The 14,221-nt window shown below is 34.5% G+C and overlaps 1 long non-coding RNA gene across 2 annotated transcripts in view; it reads right to left on the reverse strand.

The window, feature by feature from the left end:
• Positions 1 to 613: 613 nt before the first annotated feature.
• The window catches only part of LOC141554948 (uncharacterized), a 98,627-nt gene continuing 85,019 nt past the window's right edge, over positions 614 to 14,221 (reverse strand). For both annotated transcript variants that reach the window (XR_012486012.1, XR_012486014.1), the window contains exons 2-3: positions 3,737 to 3,819; positions 614 to 1,062 (exon numbers count right to left, since the gene is read on the reverse strand). This is a non-coding gene — a long non-coding RNA (uncharacterized LOC141554948). The remainder of the gene's footprint in view (positions 1,063 to 3,736; positions 3,820 to 14,221) is intronic.

Raw genomic sequence — 14,221 nt, forward strand, 5'->3', positions numbered from 1 at the left:
TTGGGGTCTCTGGGCAGCCTTCTTTTCAGTTCAATAATCATTACACGAGTAGCCAGAGGTTAAAGTCCAAATCCTTTATTATATTTTTCAAAGTCTTGTCTCCTTTCCTGGGGCCCCAGTTAACTTTCTTAGAGGCCTATCTCTCTCCTTGGTTCCGAGAGCTTGAGCTCCTGCTGCCAATCCTTTGTCTTCTTTGCCTCTGCCAGCTTCTCCTCTGTGGCTCTCAGTCCTTGTTTATATGTTCCATAATGACTATAAACTAATCATTATGTCACTAAGAAAATTTGTTGTAGGATTGTTGTAGGATTAAATCAATGCTAAACTAGATTTAACCAATGTTTCCTCAATTCCACTTAGTACCTTATTTCAAGTTCTGGCCCATAACATCTTCCACTTTCTTTTGTTTTTAGAACATAGGTGGTCAAACATAGGTGGTCATGACCTCCATGACTTCTCAAGCAGGTGAGAACCCCCCAAAAGGAAGTAATCATGCCTTCCCTGATTCCTCAAAAAAAGGTGTAAAAACATAAAGGCAGGTGATCACACCCTTCATGACATCTCAGGAAGGAAGATGAAAACCAAAGGAAATGGGGAATCAAATCAGATTAGCGGGTTTCTGAAGGGTCTCATTTGAAACAGGTATACATAATATCAACATGGGAGGTATTACATATAATACATAAATTATATAAGCACATAGTAACACAGGCTAGTAGTGATGTGACAAATAACATGAATCAACATGAGGAATTATACATATCCATAAGTCCTAGAAACAGTCCAAAAGGAATCTATTATTCATTACTTCATGTGCCAGGAATCCAATGATTCCTGCTGGTTTTGAAGATCTGTAACAATCTTATCAACAATTTTTCATCTCAGTGAATCCAATGATTCCTGAAGGTTTTGAAGTTCTATAACAGTCTTATTATCAGTCATGCTCTTTCAGTGTCAAATGTTTCTTGGGTCTTCTCCTTTGTTTCGAGGTTTTTTCTCTTTTTCTGTCTTTCTGATGGCCAAGGCGAATATGGCTCATTGGCACCCATCTGATTCCTTCTCCATCTGTAGAAATACAAGCATACCCTTTTCCCCAAGCAATTAACTTATTTAGTCATTTCTATTTACATTTAGATCTTTCCACATCACCTGGTGATTATCTAAAGATAGTGGAGTTGCTTGCACTGGATACTGCCCTTCCAGTGGGTTATAAAGCCTGTATTCTCCCCAATTGTAATCCCTTTTTCCCATCTGATTGCTTTTTGGCTGATTGATCATGTAATCCCTTTCTCCCATGTGATAGCTTTTTGGCTGATAAATCATATCCTAAATTTCTAAAGATTATCTGGGTGTAAACTTGGCTGCCATAATGCGCCACCTGTTTTTTGTTTGAGGTTTTGGAGCCTCTCCTTTCCCTGGGTCAATCTACATTCTGAGGCCCAGTGGAAACCACGGTTGCCTTATAGACATAGGGTTTTGGATTTTATTCTCTCACCCTGTCTTCTCACTCTATCTCTATCCCTACATTGGCCTTTCATATGCCCATTTTTTCCACATTGAAAGCATTGGTGAGTCTCTCTAGATGTTCCTTGCCAAGAGGGACCCTGTCTTCCCATGTTCATCATAGTCTGGGTATAATAAGTATTTGTGCCCACTGTGGCACAGTGTCTTATGATCTTCTCTAAAGAAGTATCTTTGTGTAATCCCCATATAATTCTTGTGCAAACCTTGTGCACAGTTGTCTAATCATAATTCTTGTAGCTGCATTTTCTCCAATGGTTCTTGTGACAGCTGTTTGCAAATGTCCCACAAAATCAGGAAAAGGTTCATTGGGACCTTGCTCTATTTTTGTGAAGGCTTTCCCTCGATCTTTTCCTGGGAGGGTGCCCCAAGCTTTGATTGCAGCAGCAGCAATTTGCTCATATGCTACTATGGGATAATTAATCTGTGCTGAATTGTCTGTATATTGATCTTCATCTGCTAGTTGGTCAAAGGTGATTTGTATATTAACTCTGGTTTGCCTATTTTGCTGGGCTTGAATCCTACATAATTCACTATACTCCAAAAGCCACAAGTTTTTTCCAGGTTCTAAACATGTTTTTGCTATGGATTTCCAATCACTAGGGGTTAAGAGTTCATAAGTCAAATTCTCTAGTAATTTCTTAACATAAGATGATGTAGCCCCATAAAGAGTGCAACCCTTTTTCAGATCCTTAATTTCCTCCTTATCAAAAGGAGCATGTCTTCTCCTTTGCTGAGCTGAAGAATCAAGCTCTTCAATCACAGGATATACATTTATTAAATCAGATATATCCTGTCCTTTTTTTTTTTAGCCTTAACCAGTGCCTTTTGTAATTTTGTCATAGGCTGCTTCATAGGTGGTGCTGATTGTGTTACTGCCTCTCCCCTCCTCCTTCTCCCTCCATCCATAAAGGGTTAATTGAGGAGGGAGGGTCATGAGATGGGAAATGCCCTAATGGCTTCTGCTATGAAGCACCACACTCAGCATTGTACTTAACTCCATTTTATCTGATTCTTCATCCTTTTCACCTAGTTTATCAATTGCCTCTACCTCCTTCACTTTCTTCTTTTCCTTATTCTATAACTTATATAATTTCCTAAAGCCAGTTGTATTAAATTATATGTATAAAGTGTTTCCTTAGAAATTGAGTCAGGCCCATTATCATTGTAATATTTACATAGTTGCTGTCCTACTAATTTCCACTTGTGTAGATCTAATTCTTTTTCCTTAGAGAACCAAGGAGATGGGTATTGTAATTTTTCTAAAAGTTCAATGATCTGCTCCCAAGTTACAAACAAACCTTGGCTTTTAAAGAGTTTAACCAAGTTTTCAACAAATTTTCCTTGTTTCTCCCTAGAAGGGAGAAATCTCCTATCTAAAAATTTGTTCCATTTTAACTGGAATACTACTTTAGCCCTTTACAAAGTTTCCTTCTTGTACTTACCCTTATTTCTGGGTCAGGGAGACTTTTCCACTGAAATGAGGATTGGAGACTTTTTCCACTGAAATCAGGATTGGAGGCTTTTCCCCTGAACACAGGATCAGGTCAGCCCCACATTCAGTTGCCAAAATGTAATGTTCTCTAGTTTCAGTTTTCTTGGGGCCTGATTAGCTTTCTTAGAGCCCTATCTCTCTCCTTGGCTCCCAGAGCTTGAGCTCCTGCCACCAGTTCTTTGTCTTCTGTGCCTCTGCCAGCTTCTCTTTTGTGGCTCTCAGTCCCTGCCGATATGCTCCACATTGAGTATAAACCAATCATTATATCACTAGAAAACCATTATTTGTTGTGGGATTAAATCAATGCTAAACTAGATTTAACTATTGTCTCCTCAATTCCACTTAATATCTTGTTTCATAATAGGAAACTGTCTTTTCCCCCTTTTTTTTAAGCAATAAAGTAGAATGATGACAAAGGTGATTTTAATTGTGCCCCTGATTAGAATGCAAAAAATGAATGAATTGATAATATCAACTAGTTTCTCTTTCTCCCACCTATTTATTGTGACATAAACAAAATTATATACAGCACTAGAAACCTTATAGAGATTTCCACAATGAACTAGCTGCAATTTTTAAATTGGCATTCAATAGAGGAAAAAGAAAACTCATAATAGAAAAAAAAGGGAGCAGGTTGTTATTGCTACTTAGTTACATATAACTATATTTTACATTTAAAGAAGCTTCTTAGAGTTAATTACTTGCCTTAAATGAACTAATTACCTTAAAAAGATCTTCTTGTCATCTCTTTCTCAGTCTGGATAGCAGAGAAAATGTCAAATGTTGCAATTTTGAAATGTGAAGTTCTGCAGAAAATACATTAAAAAAAGTAATTGACAAACATTAGGTTAAAAAAGAATTATAAAAGGTTGTTGCTTTGAAACACTGAACATCTCATCATCTGTATTTAGGAAAAGTAGGGAAATAATGACAATATCTTTAAAGTGGGAAGCAGCCAAAAATGAGGAGCACAACTGTATTCTGAAGTGAAACAAGTTCTATCTATTCTAAATGTAGATCATTTAATAGTAATGTAGAAAACAACATAGTGTCTGTTTTCATATATTTTATTAAAGTAGTAATATGTAAAAACTAATTGGATAACAACTAGAAGCAAAAATGATAGAGCAAAGCAAGTGAAATAATTATGGATTTGAGACAATTTGATAGCTATCAATAATTTATGGAGCATTTTGATATTTGAAAAGCAATTTGCATATGGTATTGAATTTATCCCTCCATCAAATCAAGATAATTTGATGGAACACGATGTCATCATTATTTATACTTCCTCTACAATTTTTATTGTTTTGGGGAATATATTACCAGGAATTTACTATAGAATTTCAATCTAGTATGTTAAAGGATTCAAGTATTTTGTGAATACTAGAACAGCCCTTGGAATGTCCTTCTTAACCTTTACTGTTTCTATACAGGCTCATCAAAAATTATAGATTTGTAGTTAGTAGGGATGTGAAAAGCAATCTAATAAATTATTTTCATTTTACAGATTAAGACACTAAGCTTAGAAATATTTAGCAACTTCCCCAAAGGTAGAAAGAATGAAAGACAAGATTTGAATTGTTTGTCTGACTCCAGGACAAGTGCTTTGACTAGTGGACTCTCCCATATTTGCCCATTTTCGTTACAATATTCTTAAAGTCAGTAACATTTTTTTGTGAATTCTCACATATCAGTTTTTACCTACAGCTCCATTCATTGTTTTCAGTGTTTCCCCAGGGTATTTACACTTGTAGACTAATGCAATAGGTTGCTTATTCAAACTACTTGTCATTATATGTGCTACATGGATTGTTTACCCATTTATGGTTTTCCTGGGTTGAATACAAGGACCATCTTTTTTACCTGACTTTGGATCTTATTGAGAAAGCCAAGTTATTGTCTATTATAATAGTTTTACTTTTGTTTGCTTTCCATTTTTCAGATCCAATTACCCATTAAGATTAAGATAGGTTGGCATGGACTTGTACAATCTTTCCATCTTTATCTTTCTAGTTGGTATCAATTTTAATTTTTGTTTTAACTAGTCAATTATTTGATTGCACACAGACCAGTGTCTCTCTCTCTCTCTCTCTCTCTCTCTCTCTCTCTCTCTCTCTCTCTCTCTCTCTCTCTCTCTCTCTCTCTTTCTCTCTCATATACACACATAAAGATCAATTTAATTGCTGATGTCATTTAAAATCTTCTAACTCTTAGTGAATCAGTGAACATTTATTAATCATTTATTATATGTTATGTACTGTGCTAGGTACTACAGATACAAAGACAGTTATAAAATAGACATTAATCTCAAGGAGTATACCCTTTTTTAGGGAGCCACAATACACTTTTGTAATTACAAATATAAATAAAAGGCAATTCAATGAAACAAGGCATTAACATTTGAGGGGATCAAGGAAAGCTTTATTTAGTGAATCAAATGTGAGCTGATTTTTTTCCCTTTATTATATCTTTTTATTTATAAGATATAATATGCATGGGTAATTTTTCAGCACTGACAAATGCAAAACCTTTTGTTCCAATTTTTCCCCTCCTTCCCCCCATCCCTTCCACCAGATGGCAGGTAGACCAATACATGTTAAATATGTTAAAATATATGTTAAATACAATATATGTATATCTATCCATACCGTTAATATGAGCTGAATTTTTAAGAATATAAAGATTACTTGAGGCAGTGGTTAGGAAAAAGAACATTCTAAGTATGAAAGATAGAAGATTCCAAGAAAAGGAGACACAAAGTGGAGTGCCATGAGTAGAAGCCAGGAGGCCATAAGCATCTTTCGTTTCTTGAGTCCTTCCTTGATATATATTTTTTTAACATTTTTAATACATTATTTATTTATATACTTTGACATTCATTAATTCTTTTGAGTTACAAATTTTCTTTTCCACCCCATGCCCACCCATTGAGGAGGTAAGCATTGTATGAAATCACACTAAAACATATTTCCATATTAGCTATATGAACTATAAAAAGAAAAGTTAAGAAAAATAAAGTAAAAAGAAATATGCTTTAATCTGCACTCAGGCTTCATTAGTTTTCTCTCTGAAGGTGGATAGCATTTTTCTTAAGAAGTCCTTTAGAATTGTATTAGATCATTTTCTTAATCAGAATAGCTTGGTGTTCCAGTTAATCATTTTTATAATATAGCTGTTATTATGTGGAATCTCCTGGTTCTGTTCACTTCACAGTATATCAGTTCATATACATCTTTCCAGGTTTTGCTGAATTTATCATTTCTTGTCCATACAATAGTATTCTATCACAGTAATATATCATAATTTGTTGAACAGTTCCCCAATTGATGGGCATCACTTCAATTTTCAATTCTTTGGCATCAATGTTTTTTTGCACATAGGTCCTTTTCCTTTCCTTTCCATCTCTTTCTAGTAGTGGTATTATATTTGAGCATTGTTTCAAATTATTCTCGGGAATGACCAGGCCAGTTTATAACTTCACCAATAGTGCATCAGTGTCCTATGTCCTATTTTTTCCAACATTTGTCATTTTTCTTTTCTATCATGTTAATCAATGTGACCTGATACCTCAGAATTGTTTTATATGCATTTCCTCAATCAATAGTGATTTAGAGTATTTTTATATGATTGGAAATAGCTTTTATTTCTTCTGGAAAAGAAAAACTGCTGGTTCTCTCCCCCTTTTTCTCTCCCCTCCCCTTCTTCCCCTCTTCCTCTCCTCCTCCTCTCTCTCTCCTTCTCCATCTCCATTTCTGTGTTTCTCAATTTGATTCAGCTACCTACATATTTGAAAACTGAGGACTTTATCAGACATTCCTTCTAATCTTGGCTGTACTGACTTTGTGCAAAAACCTTTTAATATAGTGTATTCAAAATTATTTACTTTGTATCCCATGATAAACAAACAGGAAACCTCCTTCTTTGATAGTAAGATCAATAATGACAAAAATATCTCAAGACTTGACCAAATTTATAAATCCTGAATACATATACACACAATTTTATTGACAGTTCTTCTCACTTTATATTACTGTAGTCACAATTATTATAGCTTAATATACTATGTTTCAAGTAATTTCCTTATTATCATCATCACTATTAGTATATAATATTTGAGGTCTACTTGCTAAGTGCTGTTATATCAACACCCTATCAGTTTTTGGAGAAACAGAAATATTGCTGACTTGATAAAAGTCACAAAAATTAAAACTCTACTACGATATTATCAGTTAGACAGTATTATAAATAAAATATCATTTTACTTATGATGGCATTAAAATAGGTAGGCAGGCATATCAAAGGGAAAATTAGGTTCAATTTCTCAAAAAAATGAGATATTTTAATTACTAGTATTATGTAGTATTATGGTAGTATTATGTAGCTCTGTTTTGTTGTTAATGAAATGCTTTTATTTTCTAACAGCATCTATTTCATCTTTGTTTTTCAATTATTTAGATTCAGTTTTAATTAAGTTGGGTGAAATACAGTAAAACTAATGGAGATAAAATTGTAAATATAACTGCATTTAATGAACCTAATTAGTAACTGCACTTATGTGAAATTCTGTAACAAGTTGGTTGATGAAAATAACTGAAATAAGTATTTATGGATTTTGAGGAGAAAGTATATGTATTAGCAAAGACATTGCATTTTTCTGAAAGTTCTAATACATTTTCTTATGGATTCCATAGAATAAGCACATATTCTCAAAACCAACAAGAAAAAATTTGAAATCCAGTAGTATTTCATTCATAGATCTGAATGATTTAATCTGCATGTATAAACCAGAGAATATTTATTTTAGTAATTCTGCTCTACTCTTTTTTGTTATTGCTAAAGTGAGCTAGAAGTAAGGCTATGTGGGTAAATTGTTCTATATGAGTACTAATCAGAAGGTAAATACAGGAACTTCTGTGACTGCTAAACTATATACAAACTTATACATATTATTGATTATTGATATATACACAATTGTAAATAATATAAACATGCACTCTAGTAATAATTATAACTATTATATAGCTTATATAAGTTATACTCTTTAATTATAAATTTTAAAAAATAATATATAAATATTTGGCCCTAGAATTAATCACAAGACTTACCTGTGCTTTATGGAATTTGCTTTGCCAGCTAGGTAGAATAAAAATTAGAAATGAGAGAAACTTGAAGCAAGGAGACTAACATAATTATTTCAACAGTCTGAGAGATGATGATGACCTGTATTAGAGTAGGGGTTGTTTGAGTAGAGAATAGTGACCAGAGGAGAGAGTTGATGATGTAGAAGTAGAAATGGTGATATTTGATAAACCAATTAGATATGTAGGATTAGGAAAAGTGAAACATCAAAGAAAACATCAGGGTTTTTAATATGAATGATTAGTAGAATGGTATTGTCTTCAACAGAATTGAAAATTTCAGAAAAGAGTTTTGAAGAAAAGGTAATGGGTTCTGTTTTGGACATGTTACATTTGGAATGCCTATAAAACATCAAATTTTCTGAAAGTCAGCTAATGATTTGGAACTTGAGGTTTGGAGAGAGAGAGAGGAGAGAGAGAGAGAGAGAGAGAGAGAGAGAGAGAGAGAGAGAGAGAGAGACAGAGAGAGAGAGAGAGAGAGAGAGAGAGAGAGAGAGAGAGAGAGAGAGAGAGAGAGAGAGAGAGTAGTTACATATATCTGGAAGTTCTGCAAAGAGACTAATTCCACAGGAGCTGATGTAATCACCAAGTGAAAGAAAGTGCAGAGGGAAGAGAAAATGGTGTAGGACTGAGCTTTGGAGTAATTTGGAGTAATCATATTTAGGAAATATGATGCTGGTGATAATTAGCAAAAGAAAGCAATAAAGAATAAATTAAGAGATAGAAAGAAAGCCAAGAGAGAATAATATCATGAAGAACCAAAAGGGAAATAATAATATATGTATATACAAAAGAGACATCAACAGTGAAGTGCTGCAAAGTCAGAAAGAACAAAAAAGGAAAAAAGGCCATCAGATTTAAGTTAAGAAAAGTGATAACTTCGAAGAGAACTGTTTCATTTGACTTAGTATTTAAACATACTGAGAAAGACAAGGACTTCTTAGATTAGAGATCAGTGGTTCAATCATTGCAAGTGGAGAAATAAAGGTAGAGGAAAATAATGTAATTATAACTTCTCCCTGCTCAGTCATCTTGTACTCAGTTTTCCACTAATAAAAATATTAATGCATTTGTCAAAACATGTCCGTGAGGCTGGGAAAGAGAGCAGCTTAGTCATTAAATAAATTATTATAGAGTGAGATACAGTGCCATGGGCAGCCACAAGATGGTAGGTATAGGAATAGAGGTGATAGAGATATATAGTTTGGGGATGCTATGGATTGAGAAGGAGAGAGGCAGGACATTTTGTCAGTGCATCTGTTTCAGATTCCTAGGTTAAGTTAGGATGTAATTTTCCTGAGAAATTATGCTGTAGACAGTTCTGGAAAGCTGATGGTGGGAGGGGACAGAATAAGTGTGTGTGTTAAAGTGATTGGTGTGTTTTATTTTTAAAATAAGTCCAGAATTGATTATGGGATGATTGATTTGATAGACTCATGCCTTCTGATTGTGTGCTTCCACATCCACTGGAGACATTTTCTGCCTCCCTACTCCCACCAGAAGACCATAGACCCTAGTTTAAAGTTCATTAGATCAGAACACAATTTGTAAGTCTTTTCAAGTTCTTACCTTTTGTATAAAACTATTTGAATGAGTGAATAATGTCTATTTTGATTATGTTGCTTCCTATAGAGAAAATGGAATCTGGAATGATAGTAATATCATCAGCAGCATTTTATACATTTAAAATTCTTTCACATATTTTATGTAAAATGGTTCTTAGAACTACTGTGGAACAATGAAAAATAACCAACAGTTTACATTTCTCTAATTCTTGAATGTTTGAAAACCATTTTGGTATTCATTTAATACCTCACTAAATGTTAGGAGGAAGCAGTATATTTTCTCCTTATTTTACAGGTGAGTAAACTCATATCCAGGGTTAAAGAAATTTATGGAGCTAAGAAGTAAGAAATCATAACTTCATCATTCTACTAAAACTGCTCTCTCCAAAGTAACCTATAATCTCTTGATGGCTAAATTCAAAGGTGTGTTGTTCTTGATGCTCTCTTCTCTCTAAGTTTTTGGATTTCTACTTTCTCTTGGTTCTTCTCCTACTTATCTGATCTCTCTTTTTTCTCCTTTGCTAGATCTTCATTCAGGTTATATCCATTAACTCTGGATATGCCCCAGTTTTCTCTTCCTGGCCCTCTTTTCTTCCTCTATTCTGTTTCATTTCATGATCTTTTCAGCTTCTCTGGATTCAATTACCATCTCTGTGATGCTGATTCTCAAAAATATTTGTCCAACCCTAATCTGCTGTTCTCTAGTTTCACATCTACAACTGCCTACTAAACAGAAATGTGCAGCAAACCTTTTGAACTCGTATGTCCAAAACTGCACTTACTTTTTTCTCCTAAAATTTCCCCTTTTATAAACTTCATTATTACTGCCTAAGGTACTACCATCTTTGCAGTGTCTTAGGCTCTCAGTTTTAATATTGACACAGTAAAATACTGTTAACACCCTCAACTCTATAATGCCTCTCTCTTCCTCCATATCTAATCTATTGCCAAGGTTTGCTAATTTTGCCTTTGTAATATTTTCCAGTACATTCTCTTCTCTCTATGATATTGCTACCTCCTTGATGATAGTACCTACATCTTGATCTAATCTCCTACCCTCTGGACTATTGCAATAGCCTGCTGATTGATTTGCACTCCATAAGTCTTTTCATATGATAGTCCATACTCCATACGGTCACTAAGATGATTTGCTTAAAGTACAGGTTTTACCATGTTATCTCCACCTATTATTCAATAAACTTAGATGACAGATAAATTTTAACCTCCAGTATCAAATATAATATCTATTTAGTATTCAAACTTGTCCCTTTCTGACCTTTCCCATCTTTCCAGTTTTCTTATATCTTAGATTCTTCCATACACTACTTGATCCAATGACATTGGCCTCCTTTCTATAACATTTTCAAATCCTGGGCATTTTCTCTGATTGTCTTTGATTCCTGGAATATCTTCCTTCTTCACCTCTGCTTTCTGGTTTCCCTATTTTCCACTAAGTCTCGCTGAAGTTCTACCTTCTACAATCCCAAACCCAATTCCTATTAGATCCATACCTTGCTGCTGTGGGTTTTCCCCACTATTTATCCCATGTACAGCTTTTTTTTTTGTACATAATTGTTGGCATAGTGTTTACCCAATTAAATTGTGAGCAATTTGAGGATGGGAATTGCCTTATATATATATTTTTGATAGCCCAACAGCTTAGCACAGTATGTGGACATAGTAGGCACTTAAATATTGGTTGATTGATTGACCAGGCCTTGTATTCATTTCATGACAGTGTTTATGTGACAAGTCTGGCATAAAGGGGCAGGAGAATTTAGTGTTAAATAGACCAAAAGATGGAAAAGATGTCATTTAGAAGCTGAGGTTTTTTTTAAAAGAAAGAGCCTTAGTATTTTCCTTGACTTAAAAGAGATTTTCCATTAACCTCGAGATTTAAAAAATACTGAAAATCATTATTTCATTTTATCTCTTTTGATTTGGTGGACATGGGCTCTTGTGGTAGTGAGGGTCTAGAAGTTGATAGTTTAGTCCTCAAATCTGCAGGTAACAAAACTTGATTTTTATCAGCATTCAGGAAAAGAAACATTAGGACTTTAACCAATTTGAACTTTTTTTGCTATATAACTTCTTTAGCCAGCATTATACCTGAGATCATCATGATACTCAACTTTGATGCAAAGAGAAATAAACACTGAGGAACTCAAAGACAATAAAAACTTACATTTCATCCAAGTTGCCCCAGCATTTGTATATATGCTCATTAAAAATATACAGCTCTGGGAAAGGTTTCATTTAAAAAATTCATAAGAGACTGATTAATAAACCAATTAGTACTTTACCATGGAGAATATAGCTGCTCCTCAAGAACTGTACTTGATTATTCTCACAGGTGGCTTACTCATAATAGGTAGATAACTATACCTGATTATTCTCACAAGGATAGGAAGTGATAGGAAGATCTACTTCCAGGAGATGAAATTATGAAGTGGAAGATATAGTGAATATGAAATTAGAGTGCAGAGAGTTAGATATTAAGGGCGGTAATTTATATCAAACCATGCTTTTCTTTATGGTAAAATTATTTTGGCCTAAAGATTAAAGACATATAAAAATTAGGTCAATATAAGGTCTTTGCTCTGGAAAAAGTGTAACTGACTCTTGTCATACATCTCCCTTTCACAATAATCCTTAGCCTTCTTTCCCCCTCTCCACTATTACTAGTTTAATACTAAATTTGTTCTTTTATACAGATGACTGCCAAATCTAATCTCCATTTCCAACTTCTTTCCAATGCTCCAGGCTTATAACTCCAATTATATAATAAATATCGCCACCTGGATTTCCCCATGATATCTTAAAACCAAGTTGACATACAGAGTTCCAAAGATGGAAATAAATTTTTAAAAATTATAATTGGGCAAGGGGAAGCCAGTGAAGCTATGAGAGACCAAGAAATAACAAAACAGATTATACACATACATATACACATCTAGCTGTGGCATGCAGTAAATAAAAAATTTAGACAAAAACCAGAAGAAATTCCAGACACATGCAGGAAACACCAATTACCAGAGGAGTTACAGGAAAAAAATGCCTTACCAGAGTCATCCAGGATGAACCAAGTCAAGAAAGAAAGGCTGAACCAGTAAGAGCAAAAGACTGAACTAGCAGATGAGGGGAGTCAGACTCAGAAGAAATAAATTTCCAGTGGCACCTAGTCCATTCTTCCTAGTGTAGGAAAGACTATTTGATCCTGTTCTATGTCCAATCCCAGTTTTCAAACCAATTAATATCAACTGGAATGGAAGTGGTGGGTGGCCAGAGCAGAAATAGAGCAGATCAGACAGAAGAGTTAAACACAAACATACGTTTAATTTAGGGGGAGGAAAGTGAAAGTCCTGTCCCCACTCCGTACTCCCTTTCTTCCCATCACTCCCATCTCCTTCACACACGAAGGAGAGTTTAAGGCTGCTGATGCTAGGGCCATTTATATATGAAAGGGGTTGGTCCACAACACAATCATGCCTAGGTCTTGAGACAGTCCTCATAGTTGGCATTTCTTGAGACAATACAGGCATTCGTAGGTCCTGTGGGAACAGTCATTGCCTTAAGTCTTGGAGGTCATAATTACTTGGTGGACACAGGACTAGAGTTCAGTGATGGGAATAAGAGTACAGTACAAGGGATGGGGATTGTAAATCTATGACAGAAGGCCCTGGGAAACAGGGGGAACTAAATACCTTAGTGAACACCTGGTGGTGGACCAAGCAATACACTTTGCCAGAGGATATCATCCAGAAGGCAAAGGATTATTGTTATGTCTAGTTCAAGAGACTGACTGTTTTCTGGCTCTTAGGTCTGGAAAAAAGAGGATATCTCCAGAATCTTTTGACATATTTTTTGAATTGAATTAGCATGAACATTTCTGTTATTAGAATATCACTTCACATTATTACCAGATACTAGTGCCTTTTTCATTTATTTCATTTTAGTTAAAGTGTTTCCTCTTGAAATTTTAGGACAGAACCTTATTTTCTTTCAGCAACATTGTGATGAAGTATATTCTCAAGTGGTTTATTTCTGAGAAGTCTTCTTTAGATGAGAGGTGTTAACAACATGGACTCCCCTTCACTCCTGAATGCCCTGAACTAGATTTAAATATAATTGGAAAATATTTAACAAAGTTAATAAAAATACTTAAATATAAATTATGTTAATAGGTGAATTTCTAAGTCAGAATATGCCTATAGGATTACTGATCTAGATGGGTGATTTCTGAACTATACTGAAACAGTGAGTGCCAGGCATTGTCTATTTTTAAAATTTTTCCTTAGCTCATATGCAAGTATAAGAATATTCTAATAATTTTGTTACACTGTGTTACATATGAAAGGGAAGTGTGCTTTTTGATTTGACCTTGTTTTCAGTTGGAAATATATCTTTGTTCTAAAATGTTTATAGCAGCATTTTTTGTTGTGGCAAAGAATTGGAAATTGCAGGAATGCCTATCAGTTGGGGAATGGGTGAACAAGTCGTGG

Source organism: Sminthopsis crassicaudata, chromosome 1 (assembly GCF_048593235.1).
Source record: "Sminthopsis crassicaudata isolate SCR6 chromosome 1, ASM4859323v1, whole genome shotgun sequence".
Classification (NCBI taxonomy): Eukaryota; Metazoa; Chordata; class Mammalia; order Dasyuromorphia; family Dasyuridae; genus Sminthopsis; species Sminthopsis crassicaudata.